Raw genomic sequence first — 18,861 nt, 5'->3', positions numbered from 1 at the left:
ATTGTTTTTATAATACTTGCTTACAGACTATATTTGCACTTACTGACGAAAACGCGCTAAATCATGAAGAGGATTATACATACGAAGAGTAAGCAAAATGCTTATCCGAAATCACTGTAGAGAACCGTTCGATTAATCATTTGTTAATTAGGGGTGGTTTTATCTTGTAGTCTATCTGGATTTATTTCTTTGTGTCTCTGTTGATTGTCGGCAAAGTGTAAGTAACGAAAACGCACTGATACATTAAAAACTGATCTATTTATTATAGTTTGAATGACGAAACTGCGCAAGCATCGTATGAAACAAATGTATTTTCACATGTACGGTAAAATTGGTAAATCATAGAGTATGTAGCTTTTCCTAAGAGTATTTGTTGCTCCGTATTTCACGAACTTTTGTTCGCCGCACTTAACTACTGCCGCGCACCAAGGCACAAGTCCCTTACTAACAGCGTGAGACCAAGCGATACCTACCAACACAACCACGAGTGGGTGGTAGGGGGTCATGTAGAAAAGTCTGTCCGTAAAAAAAAATTCGTACGGCCTACCCAAACCATTGTTTTCCATTCGTGGTAGATGGCGCTGTAATCGACAAATATCAACTCTGCTGGTTTTTTCATTTAAGACACAAAGCATTTGGTTCTACTTTCATTTACGATGTAAATATAAACCTTTGTATTCTAAAGGTACATACCGATCTTCAGACGTTACTTGAGTGTGTTGTAAATGTGTACAATGCAAATAATATGGCTAGACATTTCTGGCAAATAAGCTACTCGTATGGCAACGTTATCTTCTGTTTCCTACGGGGTTGGCTGTGACAAGTGCCCAAACCACCTGAATGGTTCAATTCGGTCGCCTCTCTCGAACCCCTCCAACAGGGTGTGCGTTTACATCAAACCGCTGTAAATCTCACGCTGGCCGCTACGCGGAATACAAACCACAACCTTTGTAATAAGTTAAAATGCCCCCGATGTGATAATGACAGGCTCACCTGCCGTGGGTACTCAACGAAATGGAGCACTCCAACGGTGAGCGGCAAAGGTGCTCACCGATATTAAGCATCCCAATGGGAACAAATTACTGTTGCATCAAAGATCTTGTTCTTGGATCACGTTAAACGTCGATTTTAACCAGACATTGAAATCGCTAACCATATTACACTCTACAATCCAATTTGCAACAGTCAAGTTGCTATCCCACTGCTGTACAGGGCGACTCCAGACGCACCTTCGCTGAGCATTGGGGCTGAGTTCGAAGCGGGAATCAATACTGAAGACAGTTCTACCCCAGCCAATGGGACTGCAGGCCGAAGACGTTTGTAGCACCTCATTTATATGGTATACAACGTGTAAAAGTAAATGTCATTATTTGATATTTTAGTACGACAAAGTGCACCAAAAACGACGCACTCCTCATACATGATCACTGTGCCGTAGCACTGAAAAGCTATGGTTTCAGAGCAGTCACGTTATAGCACCGAAAGCATCAAATAGGAGGCCTTTTACTACTAGTATGTAGTTTCCCGTAATTTTATTATAACAAATCTTAACTAAAAAGTCCCGTTTTCGACGGATCCTCAATTTGCTGATAGTTTGAAAAAGCTTATATTCATACCATATAAGATGCTGTTGTTGTTGTTGTTGTTGTTGTGGTCTTCAGTTCAGAGACTGGTTTGATGCAGCTCTCCATGCTACTCTATTCTGTGCAAGCTTCTTCATCTGTGGTTCAAATGGCTCTGAGCCCTATGAGACTTAACTTCTGAGGTCATCAGTCGCCTAGAACTTAGAACTAATTAAACCTAACTAACCTAAGGACATCACACACATCCATGCCCGAGGCAGGATTCGAACCTGCGACCGTAGCGGTCAACGGTTCCAGACTGAAGCGCCTTTAACCGCACGGCCACACCGACCGGCCCTTCTTCATCACCCAGTGCCTACTACAACCTACATCCTGAATCTGCTTACTGTATGCATTTCTTGGTCTCCCTCTACGATTTTTACTCTCCACGCTGCCCTCCAATGCTAATTTGTGATCCCTTGATGCCTCAGAACATGTCCTACCAACCGGTCCCTTGTTCTTGTCAAGTTGTGCCACAAACTCCTCTTCTTCCCAATTCTATTCAATACCTCCTCATTGGTTATATGGTTGGTTGGTTGGTTTTGGGGAAAGAGACCAAACAGCGAGGTCATCGGTCTCATCGGATTAGGGAAGGACAGGGAAGGAAGTCGGCCGTGCCCTTTCAGAGGAACCATCCCGGCATTTGCCTGGAGCGATTTAGGGAAATCACGGAAAACCTAAATCAGGATGGCCGGACGCGGGATTGACCCGTCGTCCTCCCGAATGCGACATTGGTTATATGATCTACCCATCTAATCTTCAGCATTCTTCTGTAGCACCACATTTCGAAAGCTTCTATTCTCTTCTTGTGCAAACTATTTATCGTCCACGTTTCACTTCCATACATGGCTACACTCCATACAAATACTTTCAGAAACGACTTCCCGACACTTAAATCTATACTCGATGTTAACAAGTTTCTCTTCTTTAGAAACGCTTTCCTTGCCATTGCCAGTCTACATTTTATATCCTCTCTACTTCGACCATCATCAGTTATTTTGCACCCAAAATAGCAAAACTCCTTTACTACTTTAAGTGTCTCATTCCCTAATTTAATTCCCTCAGCATCACCCGATTTAATTCGACTACATTCCATTATCCTCGTTTTGCTTTTGTCGATGTTCATCTTATATCCTCCTTTCAAGACACTGTCCATTCCGTTCAGCTGCTCTTGCGGTCCTTTCCTGTCTCTGACAGAATTGCAATGTCATCGGCGAACCTCAAAGTTTTTACTTCTTCTCCATGGATTTTAAATACCTACTCTGAAATTTTCTTTTGTTTCTTTTACTGCTTCCTCAATATGCAGATTGAATAGTATCGGGGATAAGCTACAACCCTGTCTCTCCCCCTTCCCAACCACTGCTTCCCTTTCATGCCCCTGGACTCTTATAACTGCCATCTGGTTTCTGTACAAATTGTAAATAGCCTTTCGCTCCCTGTATTTTACCCCAGCCACCTTCAGAATTTGAAAGAGATTATTCCAGTAAACATTGTCAAAAGCTTTCTCTAAGTCTACAAATGCTAGAAACGTAGATTTGCCTATCCTTAATCTTCTTTCTAAGAAAAGTCGTAGGGTCAGTATTGCCTCACGTGCCTCAACATTTCTACGGAATCCAAACTGATCTTCCCCCGAGGTCGACTTCTACCACTTTTTCCATTCGTCTGTAAAGAATTCGCGTTAGTATTTTGCAGCTGTGACTTATTAAACTGATAGTTCGGTAATTTTCAAATCTGTCAACACCTGTTTTCTTTGGGATTGGAATTATATAGAGCCAAATGGGGCTGGACATGACAGGCAATTTGAGAAACGGAAAAAGTCTCTCTCTCTCTCTGTGTGTGTGTGTGTGTGTGTGTGTGTGTGTGTGTGTGTGTGTGTGTGTGTAGAACGGTACGTTAGTTAAGAGCAGCTCTGGAACAGCAGTGTCGCTGCCGGAAGGTAGCAGAAGATAAAGCCGGCCGAGTTATCAGCGCTATGCTCTGTTCTGCAGGAAGCGGAAGTACACACTGACTGAAGGACACTCCGTGTCCAGGTTTAGTGGCACACATTACCGCTGTCTCCCTACTGGCCGCCTACTTTGGCAACAGGTTCGCAAGCATCGTCTTGAGCACTTGTTGGACGAGCGACATCCGTGTCTCATTTTGATGATGATCGAGAAACAGCACAGCTGTATTCATACACACTTGTTGTGTCACAAGCTGTTTATCTCGTCAGAACATCATGAGAATGTCGAGTTTTGCATCATGTTATTGTCGAGTTGTGCCAATATGATGATATAAGAGGCGTAGTTGTCTTATGTAACGGTAGAGCAAAAAGCTACAAATGAAGACGACATAAACATACCGCTGGCTGTCTGGCAGAAGCATGGTGAGGATTAACTGCATGCGATACGGCATGATACCTACACTAGCCTCGAATCTCTCTCATTCTGTTCAAAAGTCGCCACCTCTCTGCTTTCACTTAGTTCCTTACTTTAATAGCTTGGCTTGTACATTCAAAAGCCGGCCGGGGTGACCGAGCGGTTCTAGGCGCTACAGTGTGGAACCGCGCGACCGCTACGGTCGCAGGTTCGAATCCTGCCTCGGGCATGGGTGTGTGTGATGTCCTTAGGTTAGTTAGGTTTCAGTAGTTCTAAGTTCTAGGGGACTGATGACCTCAGATGTTAAGTCTCACAGTGCTCAGAACCATTTTGTACATTCAACTCATTCCGAAAATTTTCATTTCTAATCAAATCATCATCTTGTGCAGTCCCTCACTCACCTCAACGATCTCACTTCTTTCTTTTGCTGTCTCTGTTTATTTATCCAGCTACCACTTCCATACAATAGTAATCTATTGCCTCGTGAAACACTCAGCAGTTTCAAACGTATGCCGGTTAGTTATAATTAAAGCATAGCTGCTTATGGAGGTCCATTGTCAGCTATAATTATTGTATGGCAGCGAAATTTGGTAGATATGGTAATGCGTTAATGCGGAACCGACTTAGGCTGCAAAGAAATTAGTTCCAATTTTGGCCACCAGGTGCAAATCTGGCGCAATGCAGCACCTAGTCAACTCCGGTGCTGATATTGAATAAATTGTGTGTAAGCGCAGTTACTAATAAAAATCAACATTATGTTTTTCTCACTTGTTTGACCTCTTCTGCCCAACGTCCCATTCCTAATTCATTACATACAGAAACAATTGTACACGTGTTTCTTGCATTCATAGCGCCAGATTTGCTCCTGGTAGCCAATACTGGAACTGACTTTTCTTCGCCAGCCGTTGTGGCCGAGCGGTTCTAGGCACTTCAGTCAGGAACCGCACGACCGCTACAGTCGCAGGTTCGAATCCTGCCTCGGGCATGGATGTGTGTGATGGCCTTAGGTTAGTCTGGTTTAAGTAGTTCTAAGTTCTAGGGGGCTGATGACCTCAGGTGTTAAGTCCCATAGTGATCAGAGCCATTTGACTTTTATTCGTCAGCGAAAATCGGTTCAGCATTAACGTATTAGTTTATCTACCAAGAAGAGTAATTCGTGACGGGCCGCGTCAAACCAGTCAGAAGAATGATGACCCAAAAGAAACCAAGTTTCGTTGGCATACGGAAATTACAGCCCACATTAATTTACTGCACTTTAATCACAACCATCCGATATGTATCCGCGCAACTGAAGGGTAGTAACGTCATCACACCGCCGCCTAACTTCGCAGAGACCCGACGACTTGTAGTTAAGGTCCACAACTTATCTAATTTCATCTTTGTTGATCCATTATGAACTGTCGGACAACGGCTGGCATGTACTTCTTGATGCAATAACTTACCAACAGCCGTATGTATTGTAGAAATTCATTTTTTGAACTTCTTATATGCTACCAGTTTCAGCAGTACATTGGTGCCATCTTCCGGTCCCACACGTCATAGTTGTGGAATCGCTATACACGGAGGGAGCCATATAACTGGATCCGTGAATCAAATCGCTATGCAACAGCTCTTGGTGGCCAGGCGACGCAGACTGGGGCGGTTTGCAAACATTATTACATCAAGAGATATCTAATTTCAGTCCTCCTCCTTTTCTGTAACGGGGTAGCCTTTTTTTGACAATTTCAGAAAACCGATTCTTTTTATTGTTTTATTTATTTGCTTAAATGGTTTCGACGATGTCTACTTTATGGCAATGTTCGTGCTAAGTTCTCGAGAATCTCAGTTAGCGAGTTTCAAGGCGATTTGTCAAAAGGTATCTCCGAAAACCCTTCACAGAGGAAGAAACAAAAGAAAGTCGACATCACGGCCAATGTGGCAGCATGTAATTTCGACGACGGTTTAACATTCATTGTGGAAAGTGTGAAAGTGCTCGAACTTCATATTCGACCAGCCTGTTACAACTTCTGCACAGAAGCAAACGAAAAGAGTGTCGAGCGGGCAGAGTAACTCAGCGGATGACAGAGGATGCCAAACAAAGCCGCTGGACCACCATATTCACGAAGAAGGAGAAAGACCTGTTTTAGGAATCTTGGGATCGCTGACTTATGGTGTGTCTAACTACAAAAATGCAACCCAAAACTTTAAACGCGTTTTCCCCGAAAACGTATTTTTCAAATTGGCGCGAAACGTAACTTTAGAACGACGCATACTACTTTGATCAGAATTTGATGCCAACATTCTAAATTGAATTCTCTATCAGTGTGTGCGTTCCAACGGCCTTGCCGCAGTGGTAACACCGGTTCCCGTCAGATCACCGAAGTTAAGCGCTGTCGGGCTGGGCTAGCACTTGGATGGGTGACCATCCTGTCTGCCGAGCGCTGTTGGCAAGTGGGGTTCACTCAGCCCTTGTGACACAAACTGAGGAGCTACTTGAATGAGAAGTAGCGGCTCCGATCTCTGAAACTGCCATACGACCGGGAGAGCGGTGTGCTGACCACATGCTCCTCCATATCCGCATCCAGTGACGCCTGTGGGCTGACGATGACACGGTGGACGGTCGGTACCGTTAGGATTTCACGGTCTGTTCGGACGGAGTTTAGTTTTTGGTTTTATCAGCGTATGTGGTCGCTTGCGATATCCTGAAGAGTCTATTTTCGGTGCACGCTTCTGTCTCGATGTGTTGGGCGAAAAACATATTTCCTTTAACGCCCCTCCGTCTTGTTAGAACTCAATATTTTTAAGTTACCCTACGCATGGTGACAACGAAATGTTTTAAAATGACTTATAGAAAATTACCTTGTACAAGTCGAATAGGAGGGTTTGGGAATTTCCGTCGATGACAAATGTTTCGGTTGCAAGAGGGCTTTCCACCTGGTGCAGTTGTCACAAGGAGCGTCCGACGTGAACATAGAAATCAGTTTTTAAAGGCAAAAGAACAAAAGCAATGAAACTACATCATCAGATTTAGCATTACTTTTTACTTTACCAGAAAAAAAATCATACAACACCTATTTGTCAGGCGTTCAATGTCGGCCGCTGTAGCCGAGCGGTTCTAGGCGCTTCAGTACGGAGCCGCGCGACCGCTACGGTCGCAGGTTCGAATCCTGCCTCGGGCATGGATGTGTGTGGTGTCCTTAGGTTTAAGTAGTTCTTAGTCTAGGTGACTGATGACCTCACTCCCATAGTGCTCAGAGCCATTTGAACCATTTTTTGATGCATTCAAGTAGAGCTACCACCCCCCCCCCCCACCCCCCACCCCAAGTTGTTTTCGTGCTCTTGAATGTCCATGGCCCCTTTGTACAACCACCAAGTACTGATTCAATTTCGATAAAAACATAATGTGTGAGAAATGAATTTGGTGGTTTCCTGGTTGACAGCGCATGATTTGCTACTGAGGATTCATCCGTGTTTCCCCACACGAAAATTGCCCTTGTTTACCTTAAGGTGGCTCTTAATACGAGTTGTTCTTTCTGTCTACGCTTGACCGCATGGGCAAGGGTCTTTGTGACTGCATGTGTAAATGATTTTATGAAATAGTTCAAATGGCTCTAAGCACTATGGACTTGATATCTGAGGTCATCAGTTCCCTCCACTTAGAACTACTTAAACCTAACTAACCTAAGGACATCACACACATCCATGCCCAAGGCAGGATTCGAACCTGCGACCGTAACAGCAGCGCGATTCCGGACTGAAGCGCCTAGAACCGCTCTCCCATAGCGGACGGCGTCATTTTATACAGTAGCTTATTAAAAGTATCCGGACACGTGTTAAGATAGATCAACATGGCGTGTGTGCACTCTCCGCCTTTACGAAGGTTTGAACTCTGCAGGAGAGATTTTCGCTGAGGTGTCAGAATGTCTCTGGAAAGAAGGAAGGAAATTCGGTTTTCCGTCCCGTCGACATCGAGGTCATTGGAGCACAAGATTGGATTGTGGCAAGGCCGGGGAAGGAAGTCGGCCGTGCCCTTTCAAAGCAACCATCCCAGCATTCGCCAGGAGCGATTTTGTGGAAATAACGGAAAACCCAAATGTGGATGGCCGGACGCGGGGTTGAACCGTCGACCTACCGATCGCGAATCCAGTGTGCTAACCACTGCGCCACCTCGCTCGGTGTCGTTGGAGGAGTGGCAGCTGTAACACTCCGGTTTAATCTACTGACTTATTCCGCTCGATCGGGATCTGATAGCAGCCCAAATAGATAATAACTAATGTGACCGTGTACCTAATGGGGCTGGCAATCGAATTGGACTGGTACGGAGATGTTACATTCCATTTTGTCCTTCTCAAATGCTGTAATAATGAAATGTCTGGTGCCAAGAAGAACGACAACACGGCTTCATTAATCAACAACTTATATTCATCACAAAAGCACAAAGTAAGGAGACAGCCACTGCCTTCGTCGTACAGAATTAATAACGGCTAATCTCAGCACAGGCCCTTTCGTTATTCATTATCGTCACACGCAATTTCAATCATTGTAATCCAACACTACAATCCAACACTGCAATCCAAATGATGCCGGCGCGGTAGACGCGTAATTACAAATATCGGCACAAAAATATCACTGAATCACACTAGTAATTATACTTTTTCACTTTCCCGAATATTCCTAACACAAAGGGGTTAAACCACGGCGATGGCCACTCCCTTCGTCGGTACGGTCTTGCATTCCAGCAACAGACCTCCACCCGGCTCGGCCCACAGCGCGTACCACACACTGTCTCAACACTCGCTCTCGCCACCCGACGCACACTATCGATTGTTTGTCCTGTCGACCTGTGCTGTCGCAAAACTTATAGTAAGGGCCTACGGACCCCTTACACAGCCCATTCTTCCTCAAGAGCAAAAGTAAGAGAAGGTAACGATATTGGAATCTAGGGTATAGTCTCCAGTGGAATGTTGTGCCACTCTTCGATCAGAACCACTTCTAACTCCTGTAGCGACGATGGAGGCGGAAATCTGCTCCGGAGTCTGCGCTCTCCAATGCCGCCCACGAGGGTTCGATAATGTTCAGGTCCGGGGACTGTGCTAGCCAGGGAAGACGCTGCAGTTCAGTTGCATGTTCCTCATACCACGATTGTACTGTCCTGGCTGTGTGAGTGGGTGCACTGTCGTCCCGAAATATGGCATCATCTTTGGGGAACAACATTTGAAACATGGTGTGTACCTGGTCACCTAAAATGTTCTCATAATCTTTGGCTATAACACGGCCTTTGAGAGTAATGATGACTAGCAGGATACTATGATATGGCTGCCGACACCATCACACATCCACCTTCATGCTTAACCGTTGGACTCAAGCAAGCAGGAATGTAGGCTTAATTTGGCGTCCTTCAGACGTAGACCCGGCCCGAATAACGAAATCGTTGATTCGTCGGACCATGTGACGTGTTTCCACTGATCAGCCGTCCAGGATTTATGCTCCCGACACCATGTTTTACGCTTCTTTGCGTTGGTTGTCGTCACTAATGGTTTCGGTATAGCAGCTCGTCCACGAATATTCGCTTTCTGGAGTTCTCGATTTGGCAGAGCGCTTCTAGGCGCTTCAGTCCGGAACCGCGCTGCTGCTACGGTCGCAGGTTCAAATCCTGCCTCGTGCATGGATGTGTGTGATGTCCATAGGTTGGTTAGGTTTAAGCATTTCTAAGTCTAGGGGACTGATGACCTCAGATGTTAAGTCCCATGGTGCTTAGAACCATTTGAACCATTTAGTTCTCGGCGGACAGTGTGGATAGAGACGGGGTGATGGGTATTGAGCTCTGAAGTCACTTTAGCCCCCGTAGTTTTGCGTCGTTTTGACACAAGTCGTGCAAGCGTGCGACGACCTTTGTCGCTTAGTTTTGATTTGCGCCCACTATTACGTTTACACGATGATGTCTTTTCATGCTTTGTGTAGGCTGTCATGACTGTTGAAGCAGTTGGCTGTTACTGATGCTCCAGCTAATGGAGCCCCCAAAAACTGCCCTCTTTGGAACTCTGTTAGGTCTTTCATTGCACGTCGACCTCGGCCTCTGAATGGAAATACGAAGTGTGCACTACTTACAAACAACTTGCACCGATGCCTAATCTGTACGGAACACCCACAGTCCAGCGCGACACGTGCCTTATCTGTGTTGATGAGCATCAAGCACAACCACCCCTTACTACGACTGTTAACATTATTTTACCTGGGTCTACAGCATGAAGAGGCGAATCGCTATGCACTGAAACATGCCATGGGCAAAGGTCATCGATCAAACAAAATTCACAGAAACGAAAATATCGTCCGTGAAAGCACAGGGGACACAAACATCAAACGACCACATATTACGCGCTTTCTTGGGGTACACATAGATGAAAAACTGAATTTCCACTAACACATAAGGTAACAACAGACAAAGCAGAAAAAATACTACACAAACTGGTGAGGCTAAATTCAAAACAGTACCGACTACCTCTACCAGTCATACGTGCATACCACTGTGCGCTCTTCGAATCAGTACTCAGCTTCGCAGCTAGCACGTGGGCACATAGACTGAACGTGGTCACCAACAAAGCATCCGTCAGACGAGGCTATCTGGAGCCTTCGGTACCACCTCAGCGGATGCACTGTGTGTGATGCTCGGAATATGCCCCATCGACATCACGATCAAATACAGAGCTGCAAGGTACTGGTCAAAGGTGGGGAGACTAGATAAGGTACACACAATAACCGGTGTGACGATAGAGACGTCACCTTAAAAGTTGGCATTTGGATTCATGGCAAGACGAGTGGGATGTAAGTGATAAGGGAAGTAGACTGCACGACTTCCTCCCTGACATAAGGGAGCGGTTGAGAATGAGACATATCGATCCCAGCCGCGGTATGGTAATTTCTTAACCGGACACGGACCTTATCCCACGCACTTAAACCGCGTGAGTCTGAGGCAGACACCTACATGCACATGCGGGAAAAAAGGTTCCCCAGAACACAGTTTTTTTCTGCGGGCAATACGCCAACAATAGACATACACTGCACTACACAGATACAGACGTAGATATATATACAGCAACAAGAGACGAAGAACAATGGGCACAATTAAACACACAGAAAAACAGTATTTCAAAAACAACACATGAAGAGTACATGCGGACACGACATTACAGACATGCCTACGTGCAACGTAGTAACAATCTCCAAAGGGTGGACAGCGATACACACAGTGACAACGAAAATACTGACAATGAGGAGGAACTGGAGGAGGAAGCTGAGATGTGACAGTAAATAAGCAAAAGTGCTGGCGACCTAGCCAAGAAATCACCAAATGCTGTACATGGATGGGCACCTACAGTAGGTCATACATAGGATTAGTAATAAATTGTTGTTTGTTGTTGTCTTCAGTCCGGAGACTGGTTTGATGCAGCTCTCCATGCCACTCTATCCTGTGCAAGCTTCTTCATCTCTCAGTAATTACTGCAACCTACATCCTTCTGAATCTGCTTAGTGTATTCATCTCTTGGTCTCCCTCTACAATTTTTACCCTTCACGTTGCTCTCCAGTACTAAATTGGTGATCCCTTGATGCCTCAGAACATGTCCTACCAACCGATCCCTTCTTCTGGTCAAGTTGTGCCACAAACTCCTCTTCTCCCCAATTCTATTCAATACCTCCTCATTAGTTATGTGATCTACCCATCTAATCTTCAGCATTCTTCTGTAGCACCACATTTCGAAAACTTCTATTCTCTTCTTGTCTAAACTATTTATCGTCCATGTTTCACTTCCATACATGGCTACACTCCAAATAAATACTTTCAGAAACGACTTCCTGACACTTAAATCTATACTCGATGTTGACAAATTTCTCTTCTTCAGAAACGCTTCCCTTGACATTGCCAGTCTACATTTTATATCCTCTCTACTTCGACCACCATCAGTTATTTTGCTACCCAAATAGCAAAATTCCTTTACTACTTTAAGTGTCTCATTTCCTAATCTAATTCTCTCAGCATCACCCGACTTGATTCGACTACACTGCATTATCCTCGTTTTGCTTTTCTTGATGTTCATCTTATATCCTCCTTTCAAGACACTATCCATTCTGTTCAACTGCTCTTCCAAGTCCTTTGCTGTCTCTGACAGAATTACAATCCATGGATTTTAATACCTACTCCGAACGTTTCTTTTGTTTCCTTTATTGCTTGCTCAATATACAGATTGAATAACATCGGGGAAAGGCTACAACCCTGTCTCACATCCTTCCCAACCACTGTTTCCCTTTCATGTCCCTCGACTCTTATAACTGCCATCTGGTTTCTGTACAAACTGTAAATAGCCTTTCGCTCCCTGTATTTTACCCCTGCCACCTTCAGAATTTGAAAGAGAGTATTCCAGTCAACATTGTCAAAAGCTTTCTGTAAGTCTACAAATGTTAGAAACGTAGGTTTGCCTTTCCTTAATCTATTTTCTAAGATAAGTCGTAGGGTCAGTATCGCCTCACGTGTTCCAACATTTCTACGGAATCCAAACAGATCTTCCCCGAGGTCGGCTTCTACCAGTTTTTTCCATTCGTCTGTAAAGAATTCGCGTTAGTATTTTGCAGCTGTGACTTATTAAACTGATAGTTCGGTAATTTTCACATCTGTCAACACCTGCTTTCTTTGGGATTGGAATTATTATATTCTTCTTGAAGTCTGAGGGTATTTCGCCTGTCTCATACATCTTGCTCACTAGATTGTAGAGTTTTGTCAGGACTGGCTCACCCAAGGCCGTCAGTAGTTCCAATGGAATGTTGTCTACTCCCGGGGCGTGGTAATAAATAATAAATAGGATAACCAATATTATTTCTCTACTAATAAACATGTGTGTGTGTGTGTGTGTGTGTGTGTGTGTGTGTGTGTGTGTGTGTGTGTGTGTGACTGGCGGTCAACGGCTCGGAGAAACCATTTCGAGGTGTTGACCGCCAGTCACATTGGGTGATGGTACTAACAAATCTCTCCTGTATCCTATCTTCTTTTTATATTCTTCTTAAAAAGAAAAAAATTTATTTCAACCTTCAATTATTGTTATTTTGAAAAGTATCATTCTTTGTAAATGTTGCAGATAAAACAAAAGAAAAGAAAACTAATAAGATGAAAAACGAAAATTGTAAGATGTACGACCTGTTTTAAACATCAGGTAACAGGTTTATAATTTGAGAATAAATAAATAGTAATGCTATCGCCATTTTAAGAAACTTTACATTTTCTGTTTTTTCGGCTATTAAAAAAAAATTAAAACGACAGTAACAAGAGTGGTCCCAGCATCACGCCCTGTGGTGCACCCAAAGAGATCAGCTCCCCCAAAGACGCACGATCACCGGTTGCGTTAAAACGCGCACCGACGCCTCCTTCCAGCGTGGCTCGGCCGCTGAGCAGGCAGGCATCGGCACGCACAAGGGACAGACTTGCAGACAGTTGGTCCGCGCGGCTGCATAAAGCCGTCGGCACACGGGCCGTGCTGTCGAACGTTAACGTTGGGCGTGCCAAGTTCAACGTGCTGCTGAACGCTCAGGAATGATGTGACTTGTACATACGGTACGTGGGCCCCAACGTGGTATACGCTATCGCAACGCACTTCAGCGGCAGTTGAGGGATGTTTCTAGTTCGTAAATAACAGTTTACTCAACGGGCGCGCGTAAAATTCCCACGTTAGCTCTATTAAAACGCACATTTTCTCCATCGTCCACGAAAAGGGAAGTACCATATCCAATCAATAAGGACACAGACTTATAAAAGTTTCTTTACAAACAGTGCGGTACAAATTTGGAATACTTCTCCGTATAAGATAAACATTATTTCATCATTCCCACATTTTAGTAAAACCTCAAGGTCAGTCTTACTTGATCACTGTTCCTACGCAGTAGCAGAATCTTTGCAACATGTCAATTACGAAGCGTAAAAGAAAAAGGAGTAAAATATCTTTATACAAGTAGCGCAGCTGTCCTGTAGATGAAGCCTATCGAACGAGGTCACCCCTATCAAGTATTACAGTATATACTTTATTATTAGTTTAATATAAGCATCAGAACCTAATAAAAACGCGAATGCTAGGAAAAAAAAATTTGGAAGAGTCATGCCGCGCACCACCAACCCAACAGACATCTCACTACACACCACAGACGCTACTCATTACGCTAAACGAACTGCTGATAACCTTCATCGTAGATATGTTACTAATTGAACTTTAATTATAGCAAATTGACCCAGAACAATGCGTTTTGTGTGGATCTTCAGTGTTTCGCTGCCTTGAAATAGCCTACTCTCATAATACGCAAGTTACAGTAATTATTTTGCCACGAACATGATGGGGGGGGGGGGTTGTTTTGGGGAAGGAGACCAGACAGCGAGGTCATCGGTCTCATCGGATTAGGGAAAGATGGGGAAGGAAGTCGGCCGTGCCCTTTCAAAGGTACCATCCCGGCATTTGCCTGGAGCGATATATGGAAATCACGGAAAACCTAAATCAGGATGGCCGGACGCGGGATTGAACCGTCGTCCTCCCGAATGCGAGTCCAGTGTCTAACCACTGCGCCACCTCGCTCGGTGGGAATATGATGTTTCTCATTATTATATCGGAACGAATCACACAGTTAACAACGGGTTTTCCAGTGATTCTCAGTTTGCTGGTGCTCAGAAACGGCATATCTACATATAGGCTTGAAATGAATGCCAATATGGCGCCTCACAACTCTATACTGAAATGAGACGATGTGCGTGTGACGTAGGTGGTGTTGTGCCATCTCATTGGTCAACGCTCAGACGCACGCTCAGAATATCTGACATACCAGGTATTGCTCTGCACATTCGGAAAGACTCTCGAGCATGCTAATCCACGCTATGACGTCAGAAACTCGGCACGCTCAACGCTCGGATGCACGGTCCGTGTGCCGACGGCTTAAGCCGTCGGCACACGGACCGTGCTGTCGAACGTTAACGTTGAGCGCGCGAAGTTCAGCGTGCTGCTGAACGCTCAGGAACGATGCTACTTGTGCATACGGTACGTGGGCCCCAACGTGGTGTACGCGATCGCAACGCGCTCCAGCGGCAGTTGTTTCTAGTAGTTCGTAAATCACACTATTTACTCAACGGGCGTGCGTAAAATTCCCACGTTAGCTCTATTAAAACGCACATTTTCTCCATCGTCCACGAAAAGGAAACTACCATGTCCAATCAATAAGGACACAGGCTTATAACAGTTCCATTACAAACAGCGGGGTACAAGTTGGAATACTTCTCTGCATACGATAAACATTATTTCATCATTCCCACATTTTAGTAAAACTCCAGGGTCAGGCTGACTGGATCACTGTTCCTACCCAGTAGCAGAATCCTTGCAACATGTGAATTACGAAGCGTAAAAGAAAAAGGAACAAAATAACATTATACAAGTAGCGCAAGCTGTCCTGTAGATTAAGCCAATCGAACAAAGTCACCCCTCAAAAAAAGGTGAACTTATATTTACATAACATCAAATATTATAGCGTATAATTATATTAAACTAATAATAAAGTATCAGAACCTAATAATGCGAATGTTAGGAAAAAAAATTTTGTAGTGTTAAGACGCGAACCACCGCCCCAACAAAAAGAGCTTCTTCGACAGAGACGCTAACCCTTACGCTAAACCGCTAATACCTGTGGTGTACTTAAACATATTGTATTACAGCGTGCTAAAACCGTTAATCGTAGATAATTATGTTACTAATTGAAATTTAATTATAACATATTGTACCAAGAACAATGCGTTTTTGGTGGTTCTTCAGTGTGTCGCTGCCTTCAAATAGCCTACTCTTATAATACGCAGGTTACAATAATTCTTTTGCCACGAATACGATGTTCCTCACAATTTTATTGGAACGAATCACACAACTAACAACGGGTTTTCCCGTGATTCTCAATTTGCTGGTGCTCAGAAACGGCATATATACATATAGGTTTGAAATGAACGCCAATATGGCGCCTCACAACTCTGTACTGATGGGAGACGGCGTGCGTGTGACGTAGTGGCGCTGTGCCATCTCATTGGTCAACGCTCAGACGCACGCTCAGAATATCTGACATGCCAGATATTGCTCTGCACGTTCGGAAAGACTCCCGAACGTGCTATTCCACGCTATGACGTCAGAAACTCGGCACGCTCAACGTTCAGATGCACGGTCCGTGTGCCGACGGCTTAAGCCGGGTGGCGCAGCGCCCAGCAGGGCCGGACCGGGCCGGCTGGGAGCAGGGATTGCATATCGACCCGGCGGGAGGCGACGCGACGCGATGCGACCTCCCCCAACTGGGCCCCAACTGGGGAGGAGTCGCCCGGACGGGGAGGCTGCAACCCCCGCCTGCCGCCCCCGCTAATTACCGGGGCACGCGCCAATTAGTCTGCCGCTCGCGGCCCGTCGCTGCACAGGGCACGACGCCGCTCACGCGTCCACTGACAAACAGCAGTTCTGAAAATACACCCTATGCAGGCTAATTAATATCGCAATTACAAACTATTTAACGCATAGCAGTACGTAAGAGAGAGATTAAGCCGCTACAACAGTGGGTCCCAACCTGGGAGATATTACCCCCTGAAGGGTAAAATGGAATTTGCTGAGGGATACAACACGACCGATTCGATCCTATTTCAGTTAGAATACTGAATTATTTTCAGAAGACCGTAACTATTATCACAATTAGGAAACAGCGGGCGGCCGGCCGGTGTGACCGAGCGGTTCTAGGCGCTGCAGTCTGAACCCGCGCGACCGCTACGGTCGCAGGTTCGAATCCTGCCTCGGGCATGGATGTGTGTGATGTTCTTAGGTTGTTATTGTTGTTGTTGTGGTCTTCATTCCTGACACTGGTTTGATGCTGCTCTCCATGCTACTCTATCCTGTGCAAGCTTCTTCGTCTCCCAGTACCTACTGCAGCCTACATCCTTCTGAATCTGTTTAGTATATTCATATCTTGGTCTCCCTCTACAATTTTTACCCTCTACGCTTCCCTCCAATACCAAATTGGTGATCCCTTCATACCTCAGAACATGTCCTACCAACCGATCCCTTCTTCTAGTCAAGTTGTGCCACAAACTCCTCTTCTCACCAATCCTATTCAGTACCTCCTCATTGGTTATATGATCAACCCATCTAATCTTCAGCATTCTTCTGTAGCACCACATTTCGAAAGCTTCTATTCTCGTCTTGTCCAAACTATTTATCGTCCATGTTTCACTTCCATACATGGCTACACTCCATACAGATACTTTCAGAAATGACTTCCTGACACTTAAATCTATACTCGATGTTGACAAATTTCTCTTCTTCAGAAACGCTTTCCTTCCCATTGCCAGTCTCCATTTTATATCCTCTCTACTTCGACCATCATCAGTTATTTTGCTCCCCAAATAGCAAAACTCCTTTACTACTTTAAGCGTCTCATTTCCCAATCTAATTCCCTCAGGTTAGTTCCTTAGGTTAGTTACGTGTAATTAGTTCTAAGTTCTAGGCGACTGATGACCTCAGAAGTTAAGTCGCATAGTGCTCAGAGCCATGAGAACCATTCTTGAAACAGCGGTCATGAGAGACACACCTGGCCCTCTTTGTGCATGATATACAACAGGTTCTAGATAACTGCTCCCAGGTTGATGCCATATTCCTCGACTTTCGAAAGGCGTTCCACTCAAAAAATGGTTCAAATGGCTCTGAGCACTATGGGACTTTACTTCTGAGGTTATCAGTCCCCTAGAACTTAGAACTACTTAAGGGGGGGGGGGGGGGGAGGGTAGGACGTCAAACGGGCCGACTTTGAGCAGGAGAGGCACCACAGAACATTTTAATTTCTACTGTCTATACTTATACAAATAAATTCGTAAAACTTTGTCAGTGTGACCAGGAAGGATTCAGAATTCACACTCATAGCAGTGGAAGTTCGAAAACATAACGAAATAATTTTTATTACATGTGAAATTTCATCATTTTCTTCCACTTACTAAGGTCAGTATTTCTTGCTATAGGTACACTTTTCTTCATAAGTAAGAGAGATTCTTCGATGAATTTTGCACAGCATACAAACCATACTTAAAGGTGTACGAAACTCTGAAATTTTCGAAATCTATTAAAAACTGTGGTAAAAATTGAGGTAATTAACTACAAAATTTGTGTTTTTTCTAAACATGAAGTATAAAATACAACAGCTCATTCGTTTTTTCATAAATTAAATTAATTCTAGAGTTTCATACACCTGTAAGTATGGTATGCATGCTGTGCAAAATTCATCGAAGAATATCTCTTACTTATGAAGAAAAGTGTACCTATAGCAACAAATGCAGCCATTACTAAGTGAAAAAATGATGAAATTTCGCACGTAAAAAAAATTTATTTTTTTATGCTTTCGAACTTCCACTGCAATGAGTGTGAATCCTGAATCCTTCCTGGTGATGCTGACAAAGTTTTATGAACTTATTTGTAAAAGTATAGACACTGGAAATTGAAATGTGTGATGCCTCTGCTGCTACAAGTCGACCCGTTTGACGTCCTACTCCCCTTAAACCTAACTAACCTAAAGACATCACACATACCCATGCCCGACGCAGGATTCGAACCTGCGACCGTAGCGGTCACGCGGTTCCAGACTGAAGCGCCCAGAAACGCTTGGCCACACCGGCCGGCAGTTCGAGTTAGTTCCGCACTGTCGCTTGCTCCAAAAAGTGCGCGTTTACGGTCTATCCGATGACATATGCGGTTGGATAGAAAGTTTTCTAGCAGACAGGGAGCAGTATGTCGTCCTGAATAGGGTGACTTCAACAGAAACAGGCGTAACTTCAGCTGTTGGCAGCGTAATAGGTCCACTGCTTTTTACGATTTACATAA

General features: G+C 44.5%; 1 protein-coding gene and 1 pseudogene across 2 annotated transcripts in view; one reads left to right on the top strand and one right to left on the bottom strand.

Moving 5' to 3' along the window:
• The window catches only part of LOC126427900 (myc box-dependent-interacting protein 1), a 509,442-nt gene that overhangs the window by 178,122 nt on the left and 312,459 nt on the right, over positions 1–18,861 (bottom strand). The window lies entirely within an intron of this gene.
• On the top strand, positions 6,291–6,408 carry LOC126428665 (5S ribosomal RNA; annotated as a pseudogene).

The sequence above is a fragment of the Schistocerca serialis genome, chromosome 12 (assembly GCF_023864345.2).
Source record: "Schistocerca serialis cubense isolate TAMUIC-IGC-003099 chromosome 12, iqSchSeri2.2, whole genome shotgun sequence".
Taxonomy (NCBI): Eukaryota; Metazoa; Arthropoda; class Insecta; order Orthoptera; family Acrididae; genus Schistocerca; species Schistocerca serialis.
Note: the sequence above shows the minus strand (reverse complement) of the source record. Positions and strands in the feature narration are given on the sequence as shown.